This window comes from Rhinolophus ferrumequinum, chromosome 20 (assembly GCF_004115265.2).
Source record: "Rhinolophus ferrumequinum isolate MPI-CBG mRhiFer1 chromosome 20, mRhiFer1_v1.p, whole genome shotgun sequence".
NCBI classification, from domain to species: Eukaryota; Metazoa; Chordata; class Mammalia; order Chiroptera; family Rhinolophidae; genus Rhinolophus; species Rhinolophus ferrumequinum.
In genome coordinates this window covers 51,499,581-51,527,220 of record NC_046303.1, presented here as the reverse complement: position 1 = coordinate 51,527,220, position 27,640 = coordinate 51,499,581, and the positions used below count along the sequence as shown (strand labels likewise).

Sequence of the window (27,640 nt, the reverse complement as noted above, 5' to 3'; positions counted from 1 at the left end):
CAACCGCCACCTCACACTCTCGCAGAATGACGATGCTTGGTGGTGGCGCGGCCGCTCAGGTGAGGGGGCCACCCAGCCCCCCGAGGCGCCGGCGGCCTGAGCCCATTTGCTGCCGCGGCAGCAGCAAGGGTGGGAGGGGCTGGCCAAGAGGGGAAGGGGCGGGGGAGGCGGGGAGTGCGGGATCCCGGAGGAGGGAGGGCAGACGGGGGCGGGGGCGCGCCGGCTGGGGGCCGGCCCTGCTCAGTATAGGTCGCCGGCTGACGCGCGCCGCAGTCGGAGCCTCAGAAGCGCGGGTGCAGGGACAGCGCGGGGCTGCCGAAGGCGACAGCTTCGTCACGAACTAACATTTGCGCTCCGGGTTCCCGGGCCGCCGCGCCGGGGCTGAGCGGTGGGCACCGCGTAAGAACGTGAGTAGCTCGGTGCGCGTCTGACACTCGGTCCTGAACGGGGGCGACGACTGGAATGGAGGAGGGCGCCGGGGGCTGTTGCGTTGTCACTAGGACACCGGCCCAGGGTTCAGCAGAGCGCTCTGTCGGCTGGCCGCGCCGCGTGGGCTTCCCCGCGGCAGGGCGAGCCTCTTCGCCAACTCCTTGCTTCTCAGGCCCCCGACCTCACCGCGGACGCCCGCGTGAGGGCACAGATGCAGTACCGCAGCCCAGAGTGGCGCGGGCGGCCGCCCATCACCTCCTCCGGTCGGTGGTCAACTTATGCCTCCGTGCCCCACGCGTTACGGAAAGCCCTGCCTGGCGGTCTCTCTGTGGCGAGTTGGGCCTGGAGAGCCTGCTGGGCCTGGCACTGGGCTTCCTAGGCGCGGACACCCGGCGCCGGGGGTCACGCCCCAGCGCTGGCCCGGCCGGGAACGCTGGGGCCGGGCCGGCGCCCTCTGCGTGTGCACATGCGGGTCCCCGCGGACACATCTGGGCGTGGGCTTTGTTCGGGTGTGCACCTGCACGATCGCGGGAGTTCAGGGACAAGCCGACCTCCGCCCTCGCCGCCCTGGAGAGAACTGGGGGCGACTGAGGGTAACGGGAGAGACCCCCGAAGGCAGTAGGGTGGGGGCTTCCTGGGGGCTTTGTGGCCCTACAGGTGCGGACCCCGGCGTCCTGGCGCCCCGCCCCGCCTCTGTGGTCTGGGACTTGTTGGGGCTGGTACGCCTGGGCTTGGGCCGGCTCAGAAGAGCCCCTTCCCTGACCAGGCTCCCAACGGGGGATCTGGATACAGAGGAGGTTGTGTTGAGCCGGGAGTGACTGCCGGCTCTGGAGCATCCATCTCGCGGCGAGCGCCATCTGCGCCGGGCGCCACTACGGGTTCCTGCACGCTGCGCGGGTGGGCGCTGCAGCGCGATGGTCCCCGGCAGATCGTGGGCTCATCCATTCGCGCCCGCGTCTGCCAGTGCGCAGAGGGATGGAACTAGGGACTCGTCATTTCTCCCAGAGCTGTGTACACCCGGCGGCAAGCGCTGCCAGAGAGTTCCCTGGGCCCGAGGGACTGGAGAACAGGCCACTTCCTTTCCCTACGGATCGTCTCCCCGCCTACCCGGCTCCGGGCCGCGGCTGCATCTTCCAACCCTGGCACGCTCCGGGGCGCGGAGGGCGCCGAGCAGTGGAGTCTTTTTCCCACCCCGCCTCTCTCCAGGCTTTTCGCAACAGCAGCTTCAGCCCAGGCGACATCCGGCGCGGAGCTGTCTGTCCCGAGAGGGAAGCGTTCTTTTCCTGCCGGGTCCCGCTAGGTTGAGGCGATAAGGTGCGGTTCCGAGGGGCTGGGACGTTCCTCGCCCGGGCTCTCGCAAGAGATGGAGGCGAGGGTAACGGGGAAGGCTGCATTCGTGCTGCTCCAGAACTCTCCCTGGGCCTATCCTGGGAAGGACACAGTAGCCACTGAACACAAACCTACGGAGGCTGAGCTTTGGTTGGCAGTCCTTTACGCTAGCCATGTCCTGTTATTGAAATATTGCAATGTATACACCTGGGCTGTAGAAAATTTCCTTAAGAGTTATTTCAAATAATGCTTTTGTGTTGGTGTAGTTTTCCTTGTGTGATCGGTTGAATATAAATAGAATCTGCAGATGTTATACTGTGTATGTACAAAGGAGCTATTTAATGGAACCTCACAGGAAGCTTTTCTGATAGACACTTTCATTCATTCATTCATTCATCACTATTTACTGATCGCATGGCCTACTACTGTTCTAGGCACTGGGGGTACAGTCTTGAGCAAAACAGCTCCTGTCCTTGGGGGAGATTAATTCTAATTTTATACTACATATTCCCACACACACAGACTCTTTTTTCACATACCATAAATGTACAGCTTGGTGAACTGCACCAACTGAACACACCTAACTAGTGCTCTAATCAAGGAACAGACCGTTACGAGCATCGGAGAAAGCCCTCTTGTGGCTCCTACCAGTCACCACTCACCCTGAGGGTAACCGCTGAGACACCCATGCTCTTTTCCTGAGGTTGTCACCATCAAATCAGAAAGTCTTTGTCTTAGTCCATTCTGGCTGCCATAGCAAAATCTTGTAGAGTGAGTGGCTTTAAAGAACAGACATTTATTTTCTTACAGTTCTGGAGAGTCTGGAAGGCAGAGATCAGGGTGCCAGCATGGTTGGGTTCTGGTGAGAGCTGTCTGGCTGCGTGCAGACTGCTGTCTTCTCCCTGTGTGTTCATATAGCCTTTCCGTGGTGTGTGCTGAGGAGAAAGACCTCTCTCTCTCTCTCTCTCTCTCTCTCTCTCTCTCTCTCTCTCTCTCTCTCTCTCCCTCTCCCTCTCCCTCTCCCTCCCTCCCTCCCTCCCTCCCTCCCTCCCTCCCTCCCTCCTCTTATGAGGTCACTGACCCTAGAGATGAAGGCCCACTCTTATTACCCTATTTAACCTTAATTACCCCTGTAAAGCCCTATCTCCAAATACAGTCACACTGGGAGTTAGGACATGTGAATTTTGGGAGGACACAGTTCAGTCCATAGCAGTTCTGATTTGCTGCCTCTGTCAGCAGCCTTTAGAGTCTCATCCCCATTTCCATCTGGAAAGCGTGATAACTAATAACAAATTAACAAGAACATAGAGTTTCTAAAGTATTCTTCTCTAGGAATTTTTTTTTAATTCTATTTTTATTAGTTTCAGGTGTACCAAACAACATAGTGATTAGACATTTATATACCTCACAAAGTGATAACCCCAATAAGTCTGTTACCCATCTGACACTGTACATAGTTATTACAATATAATTGACTGTATTCCCTATGATGTACTTTATATCCCCATGACTATTTTTTAAATTATAGTTGACATTCAGTATTATTTTATATTAGTTTCAGGTGTACAGATTAGTTGTTAGACATTTATATAATTTATGAAGTGATCTCTCCGATAAGTCAAGTGCCCACCAACAATAGTTTTTACAATATTATTCACTATATTCCCCATACTGTATTCCACATCCGTGTGACTATTTTGTAATTACCAATTTGTACTTCTTAATCCCTTCACCTTTCTCACCCAGCCCCTCAATCCCCCTCCCATCTAGTAACTATCAGTTTGCTCTCTGTATCTATGAGTCGATTGCTGTTTTGTTTGTTAATTCTGTTCTTTAGATTCCACATATATGGTGAGATCATATGGTATTTGTCTTTCTCAGCCTGACTTATTTCACTTATCACAGTACCCTCTAGGTCCATCCATGTTGTCATAAATGGTAAGATTTCATTCCTTTTTATGGCTAAGTAATATCCCATTATGTATATGTACCACATCTTCTTTATCCAATCATCTGTTGATGGGCATTTTGGTTATTTCCATATCTTGGCTATTATTTACAATAGTGATACTGCAGTGAACATAGGGGTGCATATATCTTTTCAAATTAGTATTTTGGATTTCTTTGGATAAATACACAGGAGTGGAATTGCTGGGCTATATGGTAGTTGTAGTTTTAATTTTTTGAGGAATCTCCATACTGTTTTCTATAGTGGCTGCACCAATTTGCAATTCCACGAATAGTGCACAAGGGTTCCCTTTTTTCCACATCCTTGCAAACACTTGTTTGTTGATTTATTGATGATGGCCGTTCTGACAGGTGTGAGGTGATTTTTGGGGTTTTTATTTGCATTTCTCTGCTAATTGGTGATGTTGAACATCTTTTCACATGTCTGTTGACCATCTGTATGTCCTCTTTGGAGAAATGCCTATTCAGGTCCTCTGCTCATTGTTTAATTGGATTGTTTGTTTTTTTTGGTGTTGAGTTGTATGAGTATTTTTATAAATTTTGGATATTAACCCCTTATCAAATGTATCAAATATCTTCAGTTCAGTAGGCTGTCCTTTTATTTTGTTGATGGTTTCCTATACTGTGCAAACACATTTCAGTTTGATGTAATCGCATTTGTTTATTATTTTCTTTTGTTTCCCTTGCCCAAGGAGATATATCAGAAAAAAATATTACTAAAATAATTCTGAAAGTTCCCTGCCTATGTTTTCCTCTAGGAGTTTTTTGGTTTCGGGTCTTACACTTAAGTCTTTAATCCATTTTGAGTTTATTTTTGTATATAGAGTAAGAAGGTGGTCCAGTTTCATTTTTTGTTGTTATTTTTTGCGGTTTCTGCCCAGTTTTCCTAGCATCACTTATTGAATAGACTGTCTTTACCCCAGTGTACATTCTTGCTTTCTTTGTTATAGATTAAATGACCATATAGGCATGGGCTTATTTCTGGGTTCTCTATTCTGTTCAGTTGATCTGTGTGTCTGTTTTTATACATCCTATGCTGTTTTGATTACTATGGCCTTGTAGTATAGTTTGATATCAGGTACCATGATACCTCCAGCTTTGTTCTTTTTTTTTTCAGGATTGCTGTGGCTATTTGGGGTCTTTTATGGTTCCCTATAAATTTTAGGATTATTTGTTCTAGTTCTGTGAAAAATGCCATTGTTATTTTGATAGGGATTGCACTGAATATATATATTGCTTTGGGTTGTATGGACCCTTTAACTTTGTTAATTCTTTCTATCCATGAGCATGGTATATGCTTCCATTTATTTGTATCTTCTTCAATTTCTTTTTTCAGTATCTTATAATTTTCCAAGTACAGGTCTTTTACCGCCTTGGTTAAATTTATTTCTAGGTATTTTTTTGATGCAATTTTAAGTGGAATTGTTTTCTTAATTTCTTTTTTTGATAGTTTGTTATTGGTGTATAAAAATGCAACCAATTGTGGAATATTAATTTTGTATCCTGCTACTTTACTAAATTCATTTATCAGTTCTAATAGTTTTTTGGTGAAATCTTTAGGGTTCTCTCTATGTAGTATCATATAATCTGCAAATAATGGCATTTTTACTTCTTCCTTTCCAATTTGGATGTCTTTTATTTATTTTTCTTGTCTGATTGCTGTGGCTAGGACTTTCAGTACTATGTTAAAAGTGGGCATCCTTGTCTTATTCCTTATCTTAAGGAGAATTCTTTTAGCACTTCCCCATTGAGTATGATATTAGCTATGGGTTTGTCATATATGGGCTTTATTATATTGAGATATGTTCCCTCTATTCCCACTTTTCTGAGAGTTTTAACCATAAATGGATGCTGGATTTTGTCAAATGCTTTTTCTGCATTTATTGATATGATAATATGATTTTTATTTTTCATTTTGTTTATGTGGTGTATCCCATTACTTGATTTGGAGATATTGAACCAACCTTGCACCCCAGGAATAAATTCCACTTGATTGTGGTATATGATCTTTTTAATATATTGCTGTATTTTTTGTTGAGGATTTTTGCATCTATGTGCATCAGGGATATTGACTTAAAATTTTCTTTTATTGTACTGTCTTTGTCTGGCTTTGGAATCAGGGTAATGGTGGCCTCGTAGAATGAGCTTGGGAGCCTTTCCTCCTCTTGAATTTTTGGAAGAGTTTGAGAAGAATAAGTTAATTCTTCTTTGAGTGTTTGGTAAAATTCACTTGTGAAGCCATCTGGTCCAGGACTTTCGTTTTTTGGGAGCTTGTTGATTATTGATTCAATTTCATTAGTAGTAATCAGTCAGTTCAGATTTTTTGTTTCTTCTTAATTCAGCCTGAGAAGATAGTGTGCTACTAGGAATTTATCCATTTCTTCCAGATTGTTCAATTTTTTGGCATATAATTGTTCATAGTATTTACTTAATTTTTTTTTTTTTGTATTTCTTTGGTGTTCATTGTCATTTCTACTCTTTTATTTCTGATTTTATTTATTTGTGTTTTCTCTATTTTTTCTTGATGAATCTGGTTAAAGGTTTGTTGATTTTGTGTATCTTTCTAAAGAACCAGCACTTGGTTTCATTGATCTTGTGTATTTTTTTAAGACTGTATTTTGTTTATTTCTGCTCTGATGTTTATTATTTCCTTCCTTCTACTCACTTTGGGCTTTGTTTGTTATTCTTTTTCCAGTACGCTTAAGTGTAAAGTTACATTGCTTATTTCAGATTTTTCTTGTTTCTTGAGGTAGGCCTGCATTGCTATGAATTTCCCTCTTAGGACTGCTTTCACTGTGTCCCATAGATTTTGACTCATTGTGTTTTTATTTTCATTTGTCTCAAGTTGTCTTTTGATTTATTCCTTAATCTCATTGTTAACCCATTCATTGTTTAGTAGCATGTTATTTAGCCTCCATATGTTCATGTGTTTTTCAAGTTTTTTTCTTCTAATTGATTTCTAGTTTTATACCATTGTAGTCAGAGAAGGTGCTTGATATTACTTCAATCTTCATGAATTTATCGAGACTTGTTTGTGGCATAACATGTGGTCTGTCTTGGAAAATGTTCCATGTGCACTTAAAAAGAATGTACATTCTGCTGCTTTTGGGTGAAATGCTCTAAAAATATCAGTTAAATACATCTGGTCCAGTGTGTCATTTAAGGCTGCTGTTTCCTTGTTGATTTTTTTCCTAAGAGATCTCTATATTGGTGTCAATAGGGGTGTTAAAGTCACTAACTATGATTGTGTTACTGTTGATCTCTCCCTTTATGTCAGTCAATATTTGTTTTATGTATTTAGGTGCTCCTTTGCTGGGTGTGTGTTGACTAGCATTATGTCCTCTTGTTGGATTAATCCTTTTATCTTTATGTAATGTCTTTCTTTGTCTATTATAGTCTTTGTTTTAAAGTCTATTTTGTCTGGTATAAGTATTGCTACCCTAGAATTTTTTCATTTCCATTTGCATCTAGTATTTTTTCCATACCTTTACTTTCAATTTATGTGTGTTTTTTCAATCTGAGGTGGGTCTCTTGTAGACAGCTTATGCATGGGTCTTGTTTTCTTATCTAGTCATCTACTGGCACATTGAATCCATTTAAATTTAAGGCGATTGATAGGTTCATAGTTGTTGCCACTTTATTATTCATATTTTTGATCTTTTTTGTTTATTTGCTTTCTTCTTCTTCTTAAAGAAGTCTCTTTAACATTCTTTTAATACGTACTGGCTTGTTGGTAATGAATTCCTTCAGGTTTTTTGTTTGTTTGTTTGTTTGTTTTAATCTGGGAAGCTCTTTATCTGTTCTTCAAAGTTATGTGATAACATTGAGGGGTAGAGTAGTGTGGATTGTGGGCTCTTGCTTTTTCACCACTTTGAATATTTCATGCCACTCTCTTCTGGCCTGCAAAGTTTTTGTTGAGAAATCAGCTGATAGCCTCATGGGAGCTCCTTTGTAAATAACTAGTTGTTATTTACTTGCTGCTTTTAGGATTCTGTCTTTGTCTTTAACCTTTGCCATTGTAATTATAATGTATGTTGGTGTTGACCTAGTTAGGTTCATCTTGTTTTGGACTCTCTGCACTTCTTGGGCTTGTATGTCTATTTTGTTTTCCAGGTTTGGGAAATTTTCAGTCATTATTTCTTCAATAATGATTCTTTGCTTCCTCTCTTCTCTTTCTGGTATTCTTATGATATGAATGTTGTTATGCTTGATGTTGTGCTAGTAGTTCCTTAAACTATTTTTTTCCTTTTTTTTTTTTTTTTTTAAATTCTTGTTGTTGTTCTGATTGGGTGTTTTCTGCTACCTTGTCTTTCAAATTGCTGATTTGATCCTCTGCTTCATCTAATCTGGTGTTGATTCCTCATAGTGTATTCTTCATTTTAGATACTGTATTCTTTCAGACTGGTTCTCTTTTATGGTTTCTATGTCTTTCTTTATGTTTACTATCTCTTTGTTGAAGTTCTCACTAAGTTCCTTAAGCATTCTTAAGCATTCTTATAACCAGTGTTTTAAACTCTGTCTCTGGTAGGTTGTTTGCCTCCCTTTCATTTAGTTGTTTTTCTGGAGTTATCTCGTTTTTTTATTTGGGATTTGTTTCTTTGTTTCCTTATCCTGCTGTCTCTGCGTTTACTTCTTTTTATTAGGCACAATGCCTATGTCTCTCGATTTTTGCCAGGTAGCCTTTTGTACTACGTGTCCTATGTTGTCCAGTGGCACAGTCTCCCTGATCACCTGAGCATGTATTCCAGGAATGCCCCTATGTGTGTTGTTTATATTCTTCTGTTATAGTTGAACCTTGATTGCTTTTGGCATGTCATTGGGTGGGATTGACTCTTGGGCTGACTGGCTGTGAGGACTGGCTATACCTACAACGTATGAGCTTCTGTGTGGGTCTAACCCCTTACAGTGGGATTTGCCTCTGCGGGCTTTTGTGCCTGTTGAGATTACCCATTGAATAGGCTGCTTTGAGGCTAATCTGGTAGTGCTCTGTTGTGGTCTGAAGCCGGCCTCTGGGTGTGTTGTTTCTGGTGTCTCTTGGGAGGAGTTCCCTTGCATCCAATTTCAGCCTTCCCTTTGACCAACCTGGGGCTACCTGGTAGGAGCCACAAAGCTCTATGCAGTTGGTTGCTGCCTGTGCTGGATCTGGAGGTGTGTGAGGATTGCCTCGCATTGAATTGAGACCAGATGCCACCAGTACTGGGCTTGGGACAGCTTAGAAAAAGGCTCAGGGCCCTCCAGATCTGTTGCCACCTGCAGCCTGCCTGTAAGGCTCAGCTGCTGAAAGAGACTTCTTAGGTGTGCAGACTGGGTCAATTGACCTACTGGTGAAATTTCCCCTCGTGATGCTGCCCAAATTGGGCAGAGGAGGCTTCCAGGGAGTCATGTGGTGGGGCTGGTTGTTTTTATAAAGTTAATGCAGATTCAGTTCTTGTGCTGGGTCTGCAGAATCCCAAGAGCCACCCCAGAAAGGCTACAGTGTGAACTGTGGCTGACCGCTCGCCACTGAAAGTTTCCTAGGCTGCCACAGGGTGTTTGCTGCTGTAGAAGCCTCCTACAGCTTGTGGGGCAGGGCCAGCCACCCAGGAGCTGTGAGTGCCTTGGGCTTACAGCACTAGCTGCTTGGGGCAGGGTCCAAGGGAGTCAGCAAGGTGGGGTGCAAACGGATTTTACCAGACCAATGGGGTCTCTCACATTTTGTCCTGTGGGAGAGGGTTCAACACAGAAAAGATGGAGCCCACCTGTAGGCTACATGTGAAGCGGGCTTCACACCAGAATAATAGCAGCTGTCCCTCTAGCCCTCTCCCTGAAGCTACACAACTCAGTCTTCCTTGTATGTCTCTAGTGCCTCTTGAGTTGCCGCCCCTCAATTGGAGCCAGGTTCAGTGCTTGCAAGCAAGTGAGTCTGTGCATGGGACCTTTAAGAGGATGTCTGGGTTTACAGCCACAACCTTCTTACCAGGATGGATGAAATTCTTGCTGATTTTTATTGCTAGATGTTATGGGGAGTCCTCTTTCTGGTACTGGACCCCTGGGCTGGGGAACCCTGTGTGGGACTGCGACCCCTCACTCTTCAGGGAGACCTCTGCTGCTGTGGTGCCCTCCCAGTGATCCACCACTACCTGTGGGTTTGGGATCAGCCTGTTTTGCATCTCAGCCCCTCCTACAAGTCTCAATATGGCCTCTTCTTTACATCCTTAGTTATAGGGGTTCTGTTCAGCTAGTCTTCATATGATTCTCAAGTTTGATTGTTCTATAATTTATTTGTAACTTTAATGTGACCATGGGAGGTAGCAGGCATAGTGATTACGTATTTCACCATCTTGGATCTTCTGTATTTTCTCTAGGAATTTTTGTGTTTTTGCATTCAAAGGCTGCTTTAAGTCATCCTTCAACTGCTGAGATGATTGGTGAAGAGGAAAATAAAAATGATTGAAAATTACTAAATACATTTAGATGTATTTTCCTTTTATGTTTCTTGCTTCTTCACCTGAAGGAGTCATGAACTTCCTGCCAGGTGAGGACAGAGGAAATGATAGGTATTTCCTAGCTTCTAGGTATGCCAAGGGCAAGAATCCAGTGGCATATTTTATTTAACCCTTTGTGACCCAGGCAAATGAAAAGCCCCTTTAATTTTAAAGAGTCTTTACTGGCATCAGAAGCTGAAATTTCTAAGACTGGGATAATGTTTCAAAATGAACTGATGAATGTTTATTTTCCCTCTCAAAACCTGAGGGTTATATGAAGAAAATATGGGAATGGCTCCACCTCTGGTTTTAGCAACTATAACTCTTTCAATATCAAGTTCTCTTTAAATGAGGGAGAAAATAAAATAAACTTATAGTAAAAGTGTGATGTTTTTGCTAAGTTACTTTTTTATTGTGGTAAAATATATATGACTAAATTTATTGTTTTAATCATTTTTAACTGTATAGTCTAGTGGCATTAAATACTTCACATTGTTATGTAACCATCACCACTGTCCATCTCAAGAACAGTTTTCATCTTCCCAAACTGAAACTTTATATCCATTAAACAATAACTCCCCATTCTCCTTTCCCCAAAACCCTGGCGAGAATCATTCTACTCTCTATGAATTTGACTACCCTAAATATCTCATATGAGCGGAATCATACGGTATCTGCCCTTTTGTAACTGGTTTATTTTATTTCACGTAGCATAATGTTTTCAAGTTTCATCCATGTGTCAGAATTTCCATCCTTCTTAAAGCCAAATAATATTGTATATACATACCACATTAATAAACTTTATTAATTTGCCAATGGACAGTGGGCTATTTCCACTTTTTGGCTATTGTGAACAATGCTGCTATGAACATGGGTGTACAAATATTTTTTTAGTCACTGCTTTCAACTCTTTTAATCTGACAGCCAGAAGTGGCGTATGGTAATTCTATTTTAATTTCTTGAGGAACCTCCATACTGTTTTCTGTAGTAGATACACAATGTCACTTTCCCACCAAGAGTGCACAAAGGCTCCAATTTCTCCACATCTTCACCAACACCTGTTTTCTGTTTTCTTCATAATAGTCATCCTAATAGGTGTCAAGAACTCTATAGCTGTTACTTTTTAAAGTTATAAATTAATTTGCTATGTATTATGAACAATTCATTCATAATGTTTTCTAACTTATCAGTTTAACTTTATTTATAAGATGTATTGTTTTTAACAAATATTCATTGACCCCATACTTTGTGCAAAGCATGAAATAGACGCTGTGCAGCATATGTGTCATTGTCCAATAAAAGCAAACATACATTCATGTTATTTTTTTTTAAATGTTGAATTAGAGCATATATATGTCTGTCGTGTACTCTCGCTAAGTGATTTTGCTGTTAGGGTATATTAAATGTTAGTATGCTTTTATTTTACAGAAAAAAATGACATTATTTTAATCCATATTGAGAGCAAATTTGCCTCATTTCTAGAAATAGACAGGAGTATCCTATGCTGGATGTTTAGGGACGTGCTGGAGTTGTAAATTCTAGGTCTGCATTAGGCATTTCTCCCCACCATTTGCGTCTTCAAAGATGACAGCACAAACCCTTACCACCCAATTATAGTTCCTTCTTGAGCTAACAAACAAAGATGTGGTGTCTACGTAATTGACCTATTTTACTGGCCTAGAAGATTGGAATTTCAAATTAGAAAAAGGTAATTTTTAAAAGTCTGATGGAGGGTTTCTCTCAAGTGACTAAAAAACTAGTGAATATAAGAAATGCCAGTGGTAAAGGGAACACAGCTTAGTTTCTGCACATACTGTCCAAAAGGCTTCTTCAGGTTAAAAACAGAAATGACACATAAATCTCATCTTATGTGCTCTCTGATTTTCTTCCATATTGCCCTGTACTTTATAAAGCATTGCTTAATTCACATGAGACTGAAAGTGACAGTTACTGTCAGATGAAAATGATCTTTTAAAAATTCTTCTAATGAAATGTGGATAGGAAGGGCTGGAAAGTATATTTTGAATATATATGTATCCATTCATGTGTATATTTAAATTTTATGCTGTGTGTGGTATATTAGTTCAAAACCCACTGTAACCAGGAAAATATATTCCCAGGGCAATCCGAGGGAATCCTGTAGGAGGTCTTCTACTGTGTAATATGCAATGAATTTGATTTATCTTTCTCAAGTGGGCTGAGGGCATTCTAAAAATTCAGTATATGTATTCAGTGTGTAGTGATCTTTTCGCCAAATTTCAACTTTAAAGCTAATTTCATGCCACTTTTCGATGCCCTTGGCATTTGACTGGTATGACTTACAGAATACATTTTTGACAACCATTACAAACTCATGTAGAACACCATTAACAAATTCTCTCTCAAGGGAAAGGGAAAGTACTATTCTTCCGTTAATTATGCCTTAAGGTAAAACGGATTGTCGAAAGAGTTTCCTCCTGGAGTTTTCTGGGTTTTGAGGAAGCTGCTGTACTGCTGCCTTGCAAAGCCTTGTGTGCTTTTCAGTCCCTCACCTCAATAGAGAGCTGAAAGAACAAAAGTGAACAAAGGAGGCCTGTTTTGCCTGCCCCACTTGCTGGGCTGTTGTCTTGGCCCCTTTCAGTGAAGGAAGGAGGGGGAGCTGGGTCAAAGTTGAAGAACACTGAAAAGGAATTCAAGCTTCATGTCGAAATTTGAATTATAGCTTCAGTTTGAGTGCCGAGTAGATTAGTTTGAATTGAAATTTTTGAATCTCTGGAAGCTTAAGTGACAGATGGTGTTGGAACAACGTACATAGAGCTGGAAGGCGTACCCGAAGTGTTGAGTGCCCAAGCGAGGCCCTTGGTAAACATCTAGTTAACTGACAAAAGTTTTAAAACTGTAGGAAGTGCAGCTTGATGCTGTACAGGGCATTAAGACAGTGGACGGTGTGAATGAAGGGGAGGCCCCTGCGTCTGGCTCTGATGCACGTCGGCCCTAACTACGTTGCAAATCGTCTTCTGACTGTTCTGCCGCTTTTGCCTCCAGCATCTAGTTGAATAAATACAGCAATGCCCAATCAGCTGCCTTTGTAAAATCTCATTACAGTGTTTTGATATTGAATACAGATTGTTTTGATATATGACAAGATAAATCTGTCCTGAATATTGACTAACCAGTATTTTCTCCTTTATGACTATATTTACGAAGAGTGATTTCAGCTTTCTGCTTCCAGTGGGAGTCCATCACTATTATATTTGCTATTATATTTTTAATATGACACATGGTTTTCCATTCAATTTGGTAGGCAGCATCTGATTGAAAACATTTCAGAAAGAGAAGTTAGCTGTGTGCATAACTAGAATATTACATAAATAGCTACTGGGAAGTCGAGGGTATTGGAATGTAAGAGAAATGAAAAATAATTTGGGGTAATTTGAAACGCTTCCTGGTGTTCCATAAAACTACAATTAGACATTTTTTGCTTTGGTGTCTCTGACCTCTTAAATGACTTGATGGCATAGTCTTTTGTACTGATGTTAGTGGCCTGATAGCTAAAAGCTTGATAGCATTAATACATGATAGCATTAATACATTTAGTACACTGAAATGACTGTCTCTACTTTTAGGGAAATAACATTGACATGGCAATAATGTGAACAAAGTAGTAAAGTAGAAATTCAGAGGTAATCAATACTATTAATTACTGTGATATGTTGTAATATAAACAAAAGCAATTTTACTTCAGAATTGATTATATTAACTTATATCACATGTATTTTACATAAATTGCGACATACTGTGTTTCCCCAAAAATAAGACCTGGTCTTATATTAAGCTTTGCTCCAAAAAACACATTAGGGCTTATGTTCAGGGAAAGTCATCCTGAAAAATCATGCTAGGGCTTATTTTCCAGGTAGGTTTTCTTTTCGCGGAACACTTCTTTACCTGGTATATTTTGTATATCTCACAAATTTTAAGGTACCTTGCATTTTAATAGTTGGAATAAGGTTTTAAAAACTCCATGGCTATGTATGTATTTCTAGTAACAGTTACCTTGTTGCAAAATTAAGTGGAAGGTTAACTATATCAAGGGTTTATTGCTGTCCTAGAACTATGAGGGGACTCATTGAACAGCAGGGCGTGAGTCTGATTCACTGCTGGGACTGGGATTGGAGGAGTAGAGGTAGAGCTCAGGGAGTGTGAAGGATTCAGATGGAGGGGAGGTTCCGTGGGTAATGAGAATTGTGACATCCTGGAGAGCCGTCCTATATAGAAGACAGAAGGAGCGAGAGAAATTTTAAATAATGAGGAGAAAGAACAGAGCAATATAAAGGTAATAACTTACTAGAAGAAAGAGAAAGAGAGTTAAAATGTTTGTAGTAATTGCTTGGCTAATGGAAAACAATCTCCATTTCGTAGCATCTAATACTAAATATTTTAAAGAGACTCTTTTCTGGTATGTTAGGTCATTGAAGTAACTTAATGTCGTAAAATAGAAATAACTCAGAAGTCATTCTTCAAAAATGAAATATGATAATACATTTACGTTGAAAAGAAAGGCATTGAGAAGAATTTACTGAGTCAAAGCTAAAGTTATTTCAGCTTAAGATAGTCAACTTCTGAGTCAAATCATCTTTTCTCTCCAGCTATTTTGTTCCTTTATATACAGAGAAAATTAGATATATGAAAATGTGAACTTGCCAAACATTTGGGATGATTATTCATGTTCAACGGGATTTTTTTGCTTTGCACAGGGATTATATGATGAGTGAGCTATAATGTTTCAAAGTTCAATCAGGAACAACTTTTCAGGGATAGCTAAATTGACAGACTATTCTATCTACTGAACGAGCATCGTAGCATAATAGATACCAAGTGAAACCCAAACAAATAAGGCTAAAAAAAAAATCAGTAAAGAGATGGACAGGTGGCAAATGAAAAAAATTACCTCAATTTCATGTAAATCTGTGATATTTTCTATAGATAACACTGAGAGGCCAGGTCTCTCATGATGAAGAAAAGCAGATAAGTCACCCAGGTGATCCTGGCATTTTTCGCCAGCTCATAACAGAATTCCTGTAGCTTTCTTGGCTTCCAACTGTGGAAGTCCAGTCCTTGCTTTGTTCCACGGGGAGCCTGAGCTGCATTTGTCATTGTGCATGTGGTACGTATGCAAGAATCTCCATAGTTGATGAACAAGTGAATGTAAAACTAAATGACCAGATTCGAGAATATTGCAAAAGGTCAAGTGGATCTTTCGTTGGAGAAAAATGGGGAATTTATTCCTTGGCCCTGGTTTGAAGACACAGATGAAATCTAGACCATGAGAAATCAAACATTCATAATTTCATGCTGGATTCTGTATAACTGTAATTTGCTTCCTGGTACCACACCAGGCACTTGAGCAGGCAGGTGAAATCATTCAATCCAGAAGGGTACCATTCTTTAAATTGCTGCTGTGGAGCCCTAAATGACGTTTTGGTGACCCAGCAGAGTTCCTCTGCAATTTTCCACCTTTGCTCATGGCAGATGATTTAGAATCTGCACAAGGCTTTCCCTTACTGTCACTGTCTGAAACTGGTACTTTTCATTTCCCTCTGGAGGTCTCCGGGTGGCTGCACACTGATTGCGTTAAGCACTTTCTGAGATTGCTTTCCAACCTCTGAATTTAAAGAAATCAGAAGTCAGGCATACAGGCCTGAAATGGAAAGTGTAAAGGCTGGTGTGTGAAACCAGCCTCAGAAGTGCTGAGGATGCAGCTTTAAAAACTGAACTTTCTCCTGTTTGGGTTGGTCATTTATTAAGTACTCCTATTTGTTGTTTTCTTTATATTCTAAGGCGTGAGCTGAGTTTCAGATGGCCTTTCCCAACTGGTGAGTGGCTTATAGGGGTTGGGTTCAGGGCAGTGATGCCAGGTTTGAGAGACACCTAGAGTAAAAAATTGATGTGAAATTTGGAATTAATGAAATTTTGAGAAGTACCAGGCTATTCTACATACACTAAGAAACCTCGGTATACTGTATGGCTTTGAAAAGATGCTTAATCTTCCTTTAGCTAGATGTTGAAGATAAAACATAAATTTTCTCAACATCCAGCCCCACCTCACAAGAGTATGTCTCTATGAGAAATGATAATAAAAAAGAAAGTGCTGAGAGAAAAATGACGTCAATCTATGTTGTTAGGAAGAATTCACCTACCAATTTTTTCACCATAATATTCTGTCAAATTTGCCTTAGAGATATGTATGTATCTTACATCCTTAGCAACAACTATATCTGCTTGATTTTGAATAAATGAAGTGGTCTCATGCTGCAATCTGAGAGATTGATACCCTTTTGATGCTGCATGCTGGGACTGTTTTAAAAACACAAACTATATTCTTAACCTTCAACAAATGATAATATATATGTGAACATCAGATTGAGTCAATATGATTAAAAAGGGAGTAAATTCAGCAAATACTTCTTTTCCAATTGTATTCAATGTAATAGTCTTTTGAAATTTAATTGTTTTATTTCAAGCCATATCCTATTCATATATTTCAAGAGGACAATCAGTAATTTTTTGTGTCAGCCATGACTAACTAGCAACCCCACAAGCCAATAAAGCATGAAACCATTTTAATATATTAAATTCATCCAGCTTACAAGCTGCATGCACTTAGAAAGTTGATATAAAGAGAAGCACATGCAATGAGCCTTGTGCGCAGGTTTGTGTATATATCATTGTTTATGTTTATTCTGTTCCTTTGCACCTCAGAGAAGAGATGGGTACTTAAAAATAGTAGCCACACTTATATGGTGATGGAAGAAGACTTGACTTTGGGTGGTGACAACACAGTGTAATATACAGATGATGTATTATAGAATGGTATACTTGAAACCTCCATGATTTTATTAACCAATGTCACCTCAATAAATTTAATAAAATTTATTTTAAAAAATAGTAGCCACACAGCCACTATTGAAAATAGTATGGAGGTTCTTAAAAAATATTAAAAACAGAACTACTATATGACCCAGCAATCCACTTCTGGGTATATATCCAAAGGAAATGAAAACAGGATATATGATATAATATATGTGATATGATATGATATGATGTATTTTATATATATATATATATGTGTGTGTGTGTATATATATACACACACATATATATATTTATCTATATATGAATATTACTCAACGACAGGAAAGAATAACTTGCCATTGTGACAACATGGATGAAACTGGAGGGCATTCTGCTGAGCGAAATAAGCCAGACAGAGAAAGACAAATACTGTGTGGTATCCCTTATATGTGGAATCTAAAAAAAATAAATAAGTCAAACACACAGAAAAGAAAAAGTGGTTGCCAGGTACTGGGGGGCAGGGAAATAGGGAGAGGTTAGCAAAAGGGTACAAAATTTCAGTTGGAGGATGCATAAGGTTTGAGGATTTAGTGTAAAACACGGTGATTACAGTTAATAACACTGTATTGTATAATTAAAATTTGCTAAGAGAGGAGAACTTACATGTTCTCTCCAAAGGGGAAAAAAAGATAAATAGGTGAGGTGATGGATGTGTTAATTAACCAGATGGGGAATCCTTTCACAATGTATACATTTCCCAAATCACCTCTACTTAAGTATCTGACAATTTTAGTTGTCAATTATGCCTCCATAAAGCTGAAAAAATAGCAGTCATCACTGACATGGGTGTAGACACAGAGCTTTAGAAATCGGAATGTGTTATAGGTCAACAATGTCCCCCCAAATTCATGTTGAAATCCTAACAGTTAGTACCTCAGAATATGACCTTATGTGGAGATAGGTTCTTTACAGTTAAAATGAGTCACTAGAGTGGGCCCTAATTCTACTAGAATCTTTATAAAAAGAAGACATTTGGAGACAGGCGCAGTGGGAGAAAGCCATGTGGTGATGAAGGCAGAGATTACAAACCGAGGAACGCCCGAGATTGCCAGCAAACCACCAGAAGCAGGTGGAGGCGTGGAACAGATTCTCCTTCAAGCCCTCGGAAGGCACTCACCCTGCTGACATCTTGAGCTCATACTTGAACTGTGTTCAGATGTCTGTATCTATATCTGTGTCCATCAGTGTCTACTTTGTGTACCAAAGGAGTATGTGTATGCAAATCAGTTATTTACAAAGTCTCTACACCTAGAATTAAAGCACAGAAATACTGGGAGTGGCAGGGAGAGTATTTATTTTAACCAGACGGTGTATGAAGTTGGTAGTTTAATCAGTTGATTACTCGTTTTGGTTGTAAAACCAATTGGCTGCCTTTCTCAAGTGTAAATTGTCATCCCTTGGGAACTTAAGGGGGTCTATTTTGTGGCAGTCTCTGCAGGTGCCTTGTTGTTCCTTGCCGATCAGAAGGTGTCTTTGGACTTGAAGAGTGGTCTGATAGCTGAGGTTGACTCATGCTGAGGAAAGTGAAGGCTTGGATGAGCTACCAGATGCTTCCATGTGAATGCCACTTCAGTGGGACGGGGTGAAGGATGACATTGTGGAGAATTTTGCAGCTAAATACCATCAGGCAGCACCTCCATCTTTTGAAGAAGCAGGATGGCCAAGTGCTTTTAATCAACTTGAATGTTAGTTTGAATGAGCTGAAAACTCAAAGCATTTTGGTTGGTCCTTCATGATGATGACGTCTGGCCACTTGGTGTGAATGTCTGTTCTTCGTTTCCACCAGCCACAGCCTCACCTGTCTTCATGGCAATGGCCTTATCTATGAATGTCCTGTGCATGGCATCTAATGAGCTGCCACATCCAAAGAAGGGCCCAATTCTTTTAAATAAAAACAATGAGATGATCTGTAGGAAGGTTTTTGAGATGAGCACTGAGGACTTTTCACTCTGAGTTTGTATGATTCAGTAATTCCATTTTAATATGTAAACCATTTGCTGATTTGGGGTTTCCTCCTGGCGATAATGTTCTTGCCTTGCTACGGACTCTCGAGTCAGGAGGGACCAATGAAATCCCACTGCATCCAGCAGGAAGTCATTGGAATCCTGGGTATTTTAATTTTGCATGTTCTTACAGCTTGTTTACCATGCAGGGAGTGAGGTGCAGATTGATGGAGTGAAACGTCCGGGGCCCTAGACAAGCGCAAAAGACAGGCAGCCATTTGCTTCTGAAAGTCACTCTCTCTGTGCAAACTCTTTAGATTATTTTAAATATTTGCCTTGCAAGACAATTTTGTGAAGAGGGCTTAAAATATTTATGGAAGCCATTGTGACATTTGGTATTGATCGAAGTTTATTCAAAAATGTATTAACAGAGGACTAGCAGTGCCAGTTCTGGGATAAATTATCAGCTTTCAATCCATTTTATTATTTTAAATTGTTAGCCTAGATTTTGTTACATTAAACTCACATTTGAAAATTTTATATACAAGACCGCACTCTCCTTATTTTCTACTCTGGACAAGCAGAATACCCCTGGGAAAGCAGTTACTTCCAGGGAAAATGGACGTGGGCTCTGCTGTGGTCACGGAGCATAATTTCAGCTCTCCTCTAATCACCCCTGCATAGTTAGGAGTGAGGCCAGTGATGAATATGCATGTGTCACACACCTGTGACCAAAAGAGCCTCCATCAAGGAATGGTTAGGGTATCAGTTACTTGAAATGGATGACTTGTGGCAGCTGCTGTCTGTGGCCCTGGGCTCACTGCCCTGCACTGACAGCTGCACATCACAGCCTGCTATGACACCACCAGCGCCACCTCCATCAAAAAAAGGGGCTGAGCCTACTGATCCCCAGGCATTGCTTCATGGGCAGTCGGCTCCCGAGGTAGAATATACAACGATGTCTCTGAATTTTAGGAAAGGAGATCACAATGATGTTATAACTTTTTCTGTTAATAAGTAATAATCCATGATATGTATTTGTTCCTGAATTATACGGAGCACCTTACGTGAATTATCTCATGTAATCTTCATGACAACTATTATGTTGGAGGCCAGCAAATTTTTTCTGTAAAAGTCCAGATAGTAAATATTTTAGACTTTGTAGGTCAGGCAGTCTCTCCTAAAATAATTATAGACAATGTGTAAATTAATGGGCATTTCCATGGTACCATCTTTGCAAAAATAGGCAGTGGGCCAAAAATAGGCCCATGGGTTGTAGTTTGCCAACTGCTGCTCTATGCTATTATGACCATTTTATGGATGAGGAAACCTGAGGCTTAAGGAGTTTAAGTAAAGGGTTAATTGCAGAACCCAAGGAGTCTGACCCCTGTCCTTTAGTTTTACTCCTATAAGCAACAAGTTATCCTGCCATGAGAAAATGACCAACAATGGAATTTTAGTTTTTGCATGTTGTAAGTTATAGATTATGAACTAACTTCAAAGAGAAACTTTCAGTTCACTTAGGAACGTTGTGTACAGAAGAGTATCAGTCCATGTCCTGAAGATGCTATTTAGGTATATAGATAGTCTAATTACAGCACATTTCTAACGATGGGACTGCATTCTGAATAATTGAATTAAGCTGGTTCATGTTCTCAAATGACCTGGTATTGTGGCCATTTTTGTCAATAGGTTTGCAGAAGGCAAAGAACCCTAATTTAAAAAAATACATAAATTATTACTTTTTTAAAATTTACTTATACATTGGTGAATTTGTTACATAATAAGATGTGTTTTATAATAAGATAACTCTGGCATATTCCCAGGAAAAATTTTTATTTTTATAAAAAACAAATTATGCAGAAGAGTTTATTCCATGTTTTAGCATAAAACCCTTAAATAAGAATTCTAAGCAGTTTTTATTTTCCAGGATGGACAACTCTTTTTGTTTTATTTCCATGGTAACAGTTAAGTTTCATCTTAAGAACAACAAACCTGCAAGATAACCATCTAATTGACATTGGTGGGCATCCCCTTAGGGAATCTGTAATGCTTCATGGTGTCGAGAGATGGCACCTGAAATAGAATCACACAGGCTTGCTGTGTTTTTTATACAGCAAGCTCTTATTTAAAGGCTGAAGGGTCTCTGAAAGGACTGAAGTTAGGAAACATTTAGTTTCAGGCAGCAGTTCAGCACACACGAAGTACCACGAGTGGTCAAACTTCAAAGAAGTTCCCGGAACACCATAAAGAGCTCCAGAACTCACAGTTCCTGACCTCCGAGTGAATGTAATTTCAGGAAGTACACAGCTGGCAAAATGGAGGATTCATGTGACTAAACATTGTTGCTTGTACTTTGTTTGAGAGATGCTTAAAATGGAGCCACTCCCTGGTGGAGAAATCAGAGAGTGGAAACTGGTGGGGAGGTAACCCTACTCTCTTTGAAAATCTGAAGTCTTTGAATTTAAGTGAGCCTCCATTCATTACTAAGAAAGCTGAAAGAAGAATAAAACCCAACTAGTGGAAAAGTTGACTGCCGTTCGTGTGAAGTGGTTACTGTGAATTAATTGGCTTAACAAATTATAAAGGGCATGGCCGATAAATGCAGAAAAAATTATTTCTGTTGAATCATATCCTAGAAAATATAGTACTAGGCTTAATTCATTTAATGGGGAAAAAAATGTAGCCCACATAAGTGGTATTATAGTATTATGGATAACTTTTTTTTTCTTGGCATTTTTTCAGTATGTGAATTGAGGTATAATTTACATATCATAAAACTAACCCATGGTAAGTACACAACTTAATGATTTTTAAAATAAATTTATAAATTTGCAACCATGGTAAGCAGATTTTAAGATGGCCTCTAAAATTCTCTTCCCTGGTATACATTCCCTGTATAATACCTTCCTGTAAAGTGTGCATGGCACCTGTGAATATGACAGGATGGCACTCCCATGATTACATTACATTATATGGCAAAGGTGAAGGAATTTTGCATATGTAACTAAGGTCCCAAGTCAGTCAATTATGAGTTAGTGGAAAGGAGCTTATCCTGGCTGGGCTGACTTAATCAATCCTTTAAAAAGGGATAATCATAAGAGAGACATTCTCCCACTGGCCTTGAAGAAGTTTCCATCCATGTTGTGGATTATTTATGGAGAAGGGGGCCAAAGTCTGTCAGCCTCAAGGAACTGAGTTCTGCCAACAAGCTGAATGAGCTTGGAAGGGGAACCCAGCTCTAAATGAGACAGCAGCCTGACCAATACCTTGATAGAGGCATTTCAGCCAGGCCTGGACTTCAGACCCCTGAGAAACTGTGAGCTAACGCATGTATGTTGTTTTAAGTCTCTAAGTTTATGGTAACTTGTTGTGTAGCATTGGAAAATAACGCAGCAACTGTCACCACAATCTAGTTTTGCACATTTTCATCACTCCCCCAAATTTTCTTGAGGCCATGTGCAGTCAGCCTCTTCTCCCAGCCCAAGGCAATCACTGATCTGCTTTATTTCTCTACAGATTTGGCTTTACTGGACACTTCATATTAATGGAGTCATACAATTTGGAATCTTTTGTATCGGCCTCTTCCATTTAGCAAAATATTTTTGAGGTTCCTCCATGTGGTAGCATGTATCAGTAGTGTTCCATTGTATGGTGATGCCACATTATATATTCAGCAGCAAATGGATTTTTTTTTCCCCAGTTTGGGGCAATTATGAATAATGCTGCTGTGAACATTAGCATGTAAGTCTTTGTACCTATGTTTTCATAGGTACATAGGTACCATATGTTTTCTTTTGATTAAATACTTAGGAGAGGAATTACTAGGTTGCATGGTATATTCATGTTTAACGTTTTAAGACACTGCCAAACTCTTGTTTAGAATGGTTGTATAAGTTTACTTTCTTATCAGCAATGTATGAAGAGTCCAGTTTGTTGACATTCTTGCCTGTCTTTTTTATTTTGGCCTTTCTAGTGGGTATGTGTATCTACTGGGTATTTCATAGAGTTTTACTTCCATTTCCCTAATAACTACTAATATTGAGCATCATCTCATATGCTTATTAGTCATTGATATGTCTTCTTTGGTGAAATGTCTATGTAAGTATTTTACCATTTTTTTTTTAATTCAGTCATTTATTTTCTTACTACTGATTTGTGTGTGTGTGTGTGTGTGTGTATTAAATGTATATATCCTAGATACAAATCCCTTATCAAATATATGATTTGCACATGTTTCTCCCATATGTGGATTGTATTTTCACTTTGTTAATGGAATATTTTGAAGCACAAAAGTTTTTAATTTTGATAAAGTTTGATGTATTTGTTTATTCTTTTGTTGTATGTGTTCTTGGTTCATATCTAAGAATTCATTTCCTAACCCAAGTTCACAAAGATTTTTTCCTGTGTTTTCTTCTACGAGTTTTGTTGTTTCAGCCATTACATTTAGCTTTATGATCCATTGTGAGTTAGTTTTCGTGCATACGAGTAGTGTAATAGTAGTGTGTGTGTGTGTGTGTGTGTGTGAATCCAGTTGTCCTAGCATCTTTTGTTGAAAGACTGTCCTTTTACTATTGAAATGCCTTGATAACTTTATTAAAAATAAATTGATTATAAATGTAAGGATTTATTCCTGGACTCTCAATTATGATCCATTGATCTATCTGTCTACCCTTATGCCAATGCCATCTTGTTTTAATGTTTGTAGCTTATAGTAACTTTTGAAATTAGGTGGTATAAATCCTCCAGATTTTTTCTGTTTCAGTTGCATCCCATAAATTTTGCACTTTAGTTGCATCCCATAAATTTTAATATTATTGATTTGGTTGGATTTATATATGACACTTTGCAATTTAATTTTCTATTTGTTTCATTTCTTGTTTGTTTCACTGATTTTCCTTTACGGATTTTTTTGTTATAAGCAATTTTTGGATACCTAAATTGAAGTCTTCACCCTCTTTTCTTGAATTTTTTCCTTAAAGCGTAAGATACATGCATCTTATCATACCATATTTCAGAATAATACTTACTTCTAGAAAATATACAAACTTTGCTTCAATGTATCTCCATTTCCTCCTACTGTTTTGTGCTATTATTTAGATTACATTTATATATATTAAAAATCCTCTATTTAGTGCTATAATTTTTGTTTCATAAAATCTTTCTTCACCTGTAAATATCTTTTTTTGGCTTATTTTTTTGCAGGATAGTTTGGGGGATATATTGTTGGTTGACAGATTTTTGTTCTTTCATACTTTGATTATGTCATTTGCTGCCTTTAGGCCTTCATTGTTTTTGATGAGAAGTCATAGATTATTTGAACTTTTGTTTCACTGTAGGTGACGAATCATTTTTCTCTTACTGTTTTCAAGATCTTTTTTTTTTGCCTTTGATTTTCACCAGTATGACCGTGCTGTGCCTAGGTGTAGATCTCTTTGTGTTTATTTTACTTATGGTTCATTGAACTTCTTGGATGTATACGTCAATGTGTTTCATCAAAATTGGGAAGTTTTGGGCTATTATTCCGTCAAATATTTTCTCTGCCTCTTTTTTTCTCCCCTCCTGTTCTTTTGGGATTGCCATTGTACTTGTGTTGGTATGGTTGATGTTGTCCCACAGGTTTCTGAGACTACTTATTTTTCTTCATTCTTCTTTCTGTTCTTTAGATTGAATAATTTTTATTGATCTGTTTTAAAGTCTACTGATTCTGTCTTCTGCCTTTTCAAATTTGCTGAGTACTTCTAATGAAATTTTCATTTCAGATATTGAACATTTCAACTCCAAAATTTTTCATTTGATCCTTTTTTATAATTTCTATCATTCTATTGAGGTTCTTTATTAGTTGATTGATTGTCATAATGTTTTCCTTTAATGATTTAAATATGACTTTCTTTAGTTTTTGAACATAATATATTAATAGCTGCTTTGAAGTCTTTGTCTGTCTGCTAAGTCCAACTTTTAGAACCATTCAGGGACATTTTCTATTAATAGCCCCCACCCCCACCCATGTATGGATGATACTTTTTTTTCTTATCTTATAATTTTTTTGTTGAACATTGATATTTACAATATGTGGTAACAACTGTGCATTCTGCCTCTTTCCCCCTGAGGGATTTGTTGTTGTTATTGGTTATTTGTTCAGTAACTTATTTGTACTAAATTTGTGGACTGTCTCCTCTGCAAAGTGCAACTGCTGATGTCTCCACTCAGTTCCTTTTTATTAAAAAAAATTATTTTAGCCTGTCTTCTTAGGATTTGTTCTTGTTTCTGCAGAGCTTAGTAGACAGCCAATGATAGATCAGAAGTTTCAAATACCTGTAGCCAATAAGGCTTCCACTCTGCTGATGGATTTATCTGTGCCTGGGGAGTACATGAAAACTTCACGCCATTTTTAAGTCTTCTCCCAGCTTTTACAGTCTTCTGGATTCCCTTGTGTTTACTATGTGGGTGTACAGGCTCCATTGGCCATAGGTATGTGGGTGGCTTGGGCCCCTCTGGTCTCTGCTATGCATTTGCACAGCTCTTATCAACCCAGTATATGTGAAGAGATTTTTGTAGACTCCTATATCTGGTTCACTTGTTGAGTCCCTAATTAGTCACCTAATTCTTTGTTTGCCTTAATCAGAACTTCCACCCCAGGCTATCCAAACTGCTAATATGCCTGCTCACTTTCCAGAGCTTCCACTTTAACTGTGAATGCCCCAGTCAAGTGAGTCCACTCTGGCTGGTGCAGTAAAACTGCTGATTTGCACAGTGTTTCCTGTCCTGGTTGAGTGACTTACCACAATGGCGGAGCCAAGGTGGGGCGTGGGGCGAATGGGATGGAAGCAGAGACAGGCAGCAACACTTCCATAAACTTACTGTGCTGACCCCAAGTTCAGTAACTTGTCAGGACTAAATGTTCAGATTGTTCTACATCGTTGATCCATTTCTAGAGCATTGAAATGGTTGTGGTTGTTTGACAGTTTTGTCTGGTTTTATAGTTGCTTTTTGGGGGAGAGAATTTGTCAACTTCTTCACTGTCCTCAGCATAACTTCTTATTTGTTTGTTTGTTTGTTTCTTTTTTGAAGGCTCATTCATCAGAATGAATGGATCCAGGAATAAATTTGAAACACTTACATGGTCCAATTAATTTCAAGGATAGAATTGTTTTTAAAATGCACTTTTATAGGCATGGTTGATAGGGAGTAGAGGTAAGAGGACTTTAAAATAATACAGACCTGAAATTCAAGCCCATCTCTACTGATTACTACTACTCGTGTAACCTCAGATTAGTTGTTTAACTTCTAGGAGCTTCAGTTTCTTCATTAGTAAAATAGAGATTATAATACTTACCTTATAATGTGGTTGTAAGTATTAATTGAGATAATTAAAAATACTTAGGTCAGGGCTTACGAGATAGGTAAAAAGCCTAATAAATACCAGCTCCAACTGGTATATAAAGTTGGCAAGTGATTAACATTGACTTTTATAGAACAGATTTCTTTTACAGAATGAGACTATGGCACCTATTTTTAACAATTGGAAAATTAGACTGTTAGAAGAAATGTGAAAGGGTTTGGAACCGAGTCAACAGAAGAACAGAAAGTAGGGAGAAACTTAATATTAAAATATACTGAATTAAGAAATGTAGAAATATATAGAAATGCTAATGAGATGCACATTGGATTGTAAAGTAAAACAGAGACTGTACAAAAAGAAGAGAAGCCAGCAACAAATCTCTGCCAACAGGTCCGTAGCTATACTTAGTATGGAGGAATGCTGGTAACAGGACCGTCCTACGTCTTTGTCTCCTCAGAACGACCTTGCCCGGTGCTGTGCTCATGGCCAGTGCTCTGCCATGACCATCCTGGGATGACTCCCGTCCTGAACCTTGCTTCTTTCCTTTCTTAGGCATTTTCCTCAGTCTGGAATGGATCTCTAAGTGTAGGCTCTCAATAAATTTCTCACTTATGTTAAACCCCGTGTGAGCCCCAAGGATGAAGAGTGATATTATGTTAAAAGGCCAGTCCTGTCACATTCTTAGCTTTTTTTCCTACAGAGAAAGAAGGATTCACTGGTCAACTCTCGTGTTATCATGGAAGTACTGACACTTAGATACAGGAAAGATGTCTGGTGTACCATCTCACTTCAGTGATAAGAATGCAGGCTCAGAGAGGAGTGACTTGCCCCAGCTCACAGAGAAGGTCTAGGGCAGAGCCAATGTTCAGGTGGGTCCTTTGCCTTAGGATCAGCCTAACTGCTTGGGCTTTCAAAGTATTTATCTGAAGATCTAATTACTGATTGTAGGAATGCAGAATAATGACTTAGAGGCTCTGTAAGATCTTTGCTCTTAGAGGAAAGCTAAGATACCTATGAAATGCAATAAAAAGATATGGTGAATGTTTAAATTAAAAAAACAACAACATTATTACAGTAAAAGACACATTGCCATGAATGCTGCTCAAAATATTCTCCCTTGCTTCGAACACACTCATCCTATCATTTTTGCCACTTTCTGAACCAGTTCTGGAAGTCCTCTTTCATAAGTGTCTTTAGTAGCACTGTCGTGGCTGCCTCGATGTCCTGAATTGATTGAAAGCGTTTACCTTTCATAGTCATTTTGACTTTGGGGA

The 27,640-nt window shown here is 39.4% G+C and overlaps 1 protein-coding gene across 22 annotated transcripts in view; it reads left to right on the top strand.

Annotated features, from left to right (window-relative positions):
• Positions 1-237: 237 nt before the first annotated feature.
• The window catches only part of NRCAM (neuronal cell adhesion molecule), a 300,745-nt gene continuing 273,342 nt past the window's right edge, over positions 238-27,640 (top strand). For 11 of the 22 annotated variants that reach the window (XM_033088223.1, XM_033088240.1, XM_033088238.1 and 8 more), the window contains exon 1: positions 239-407. The gene's annotated coding sequence lies outside the window, so the exon portion shown is untranslated. Of the gene's footprint in view, positions 408-27,640 lie in introns of all 22 variants that reach the window. The other 11 variants (XM_033088244.1, XM_033088230.1, XM_033088239.1 and 8 more) reach the window with 3 other exon arrangements.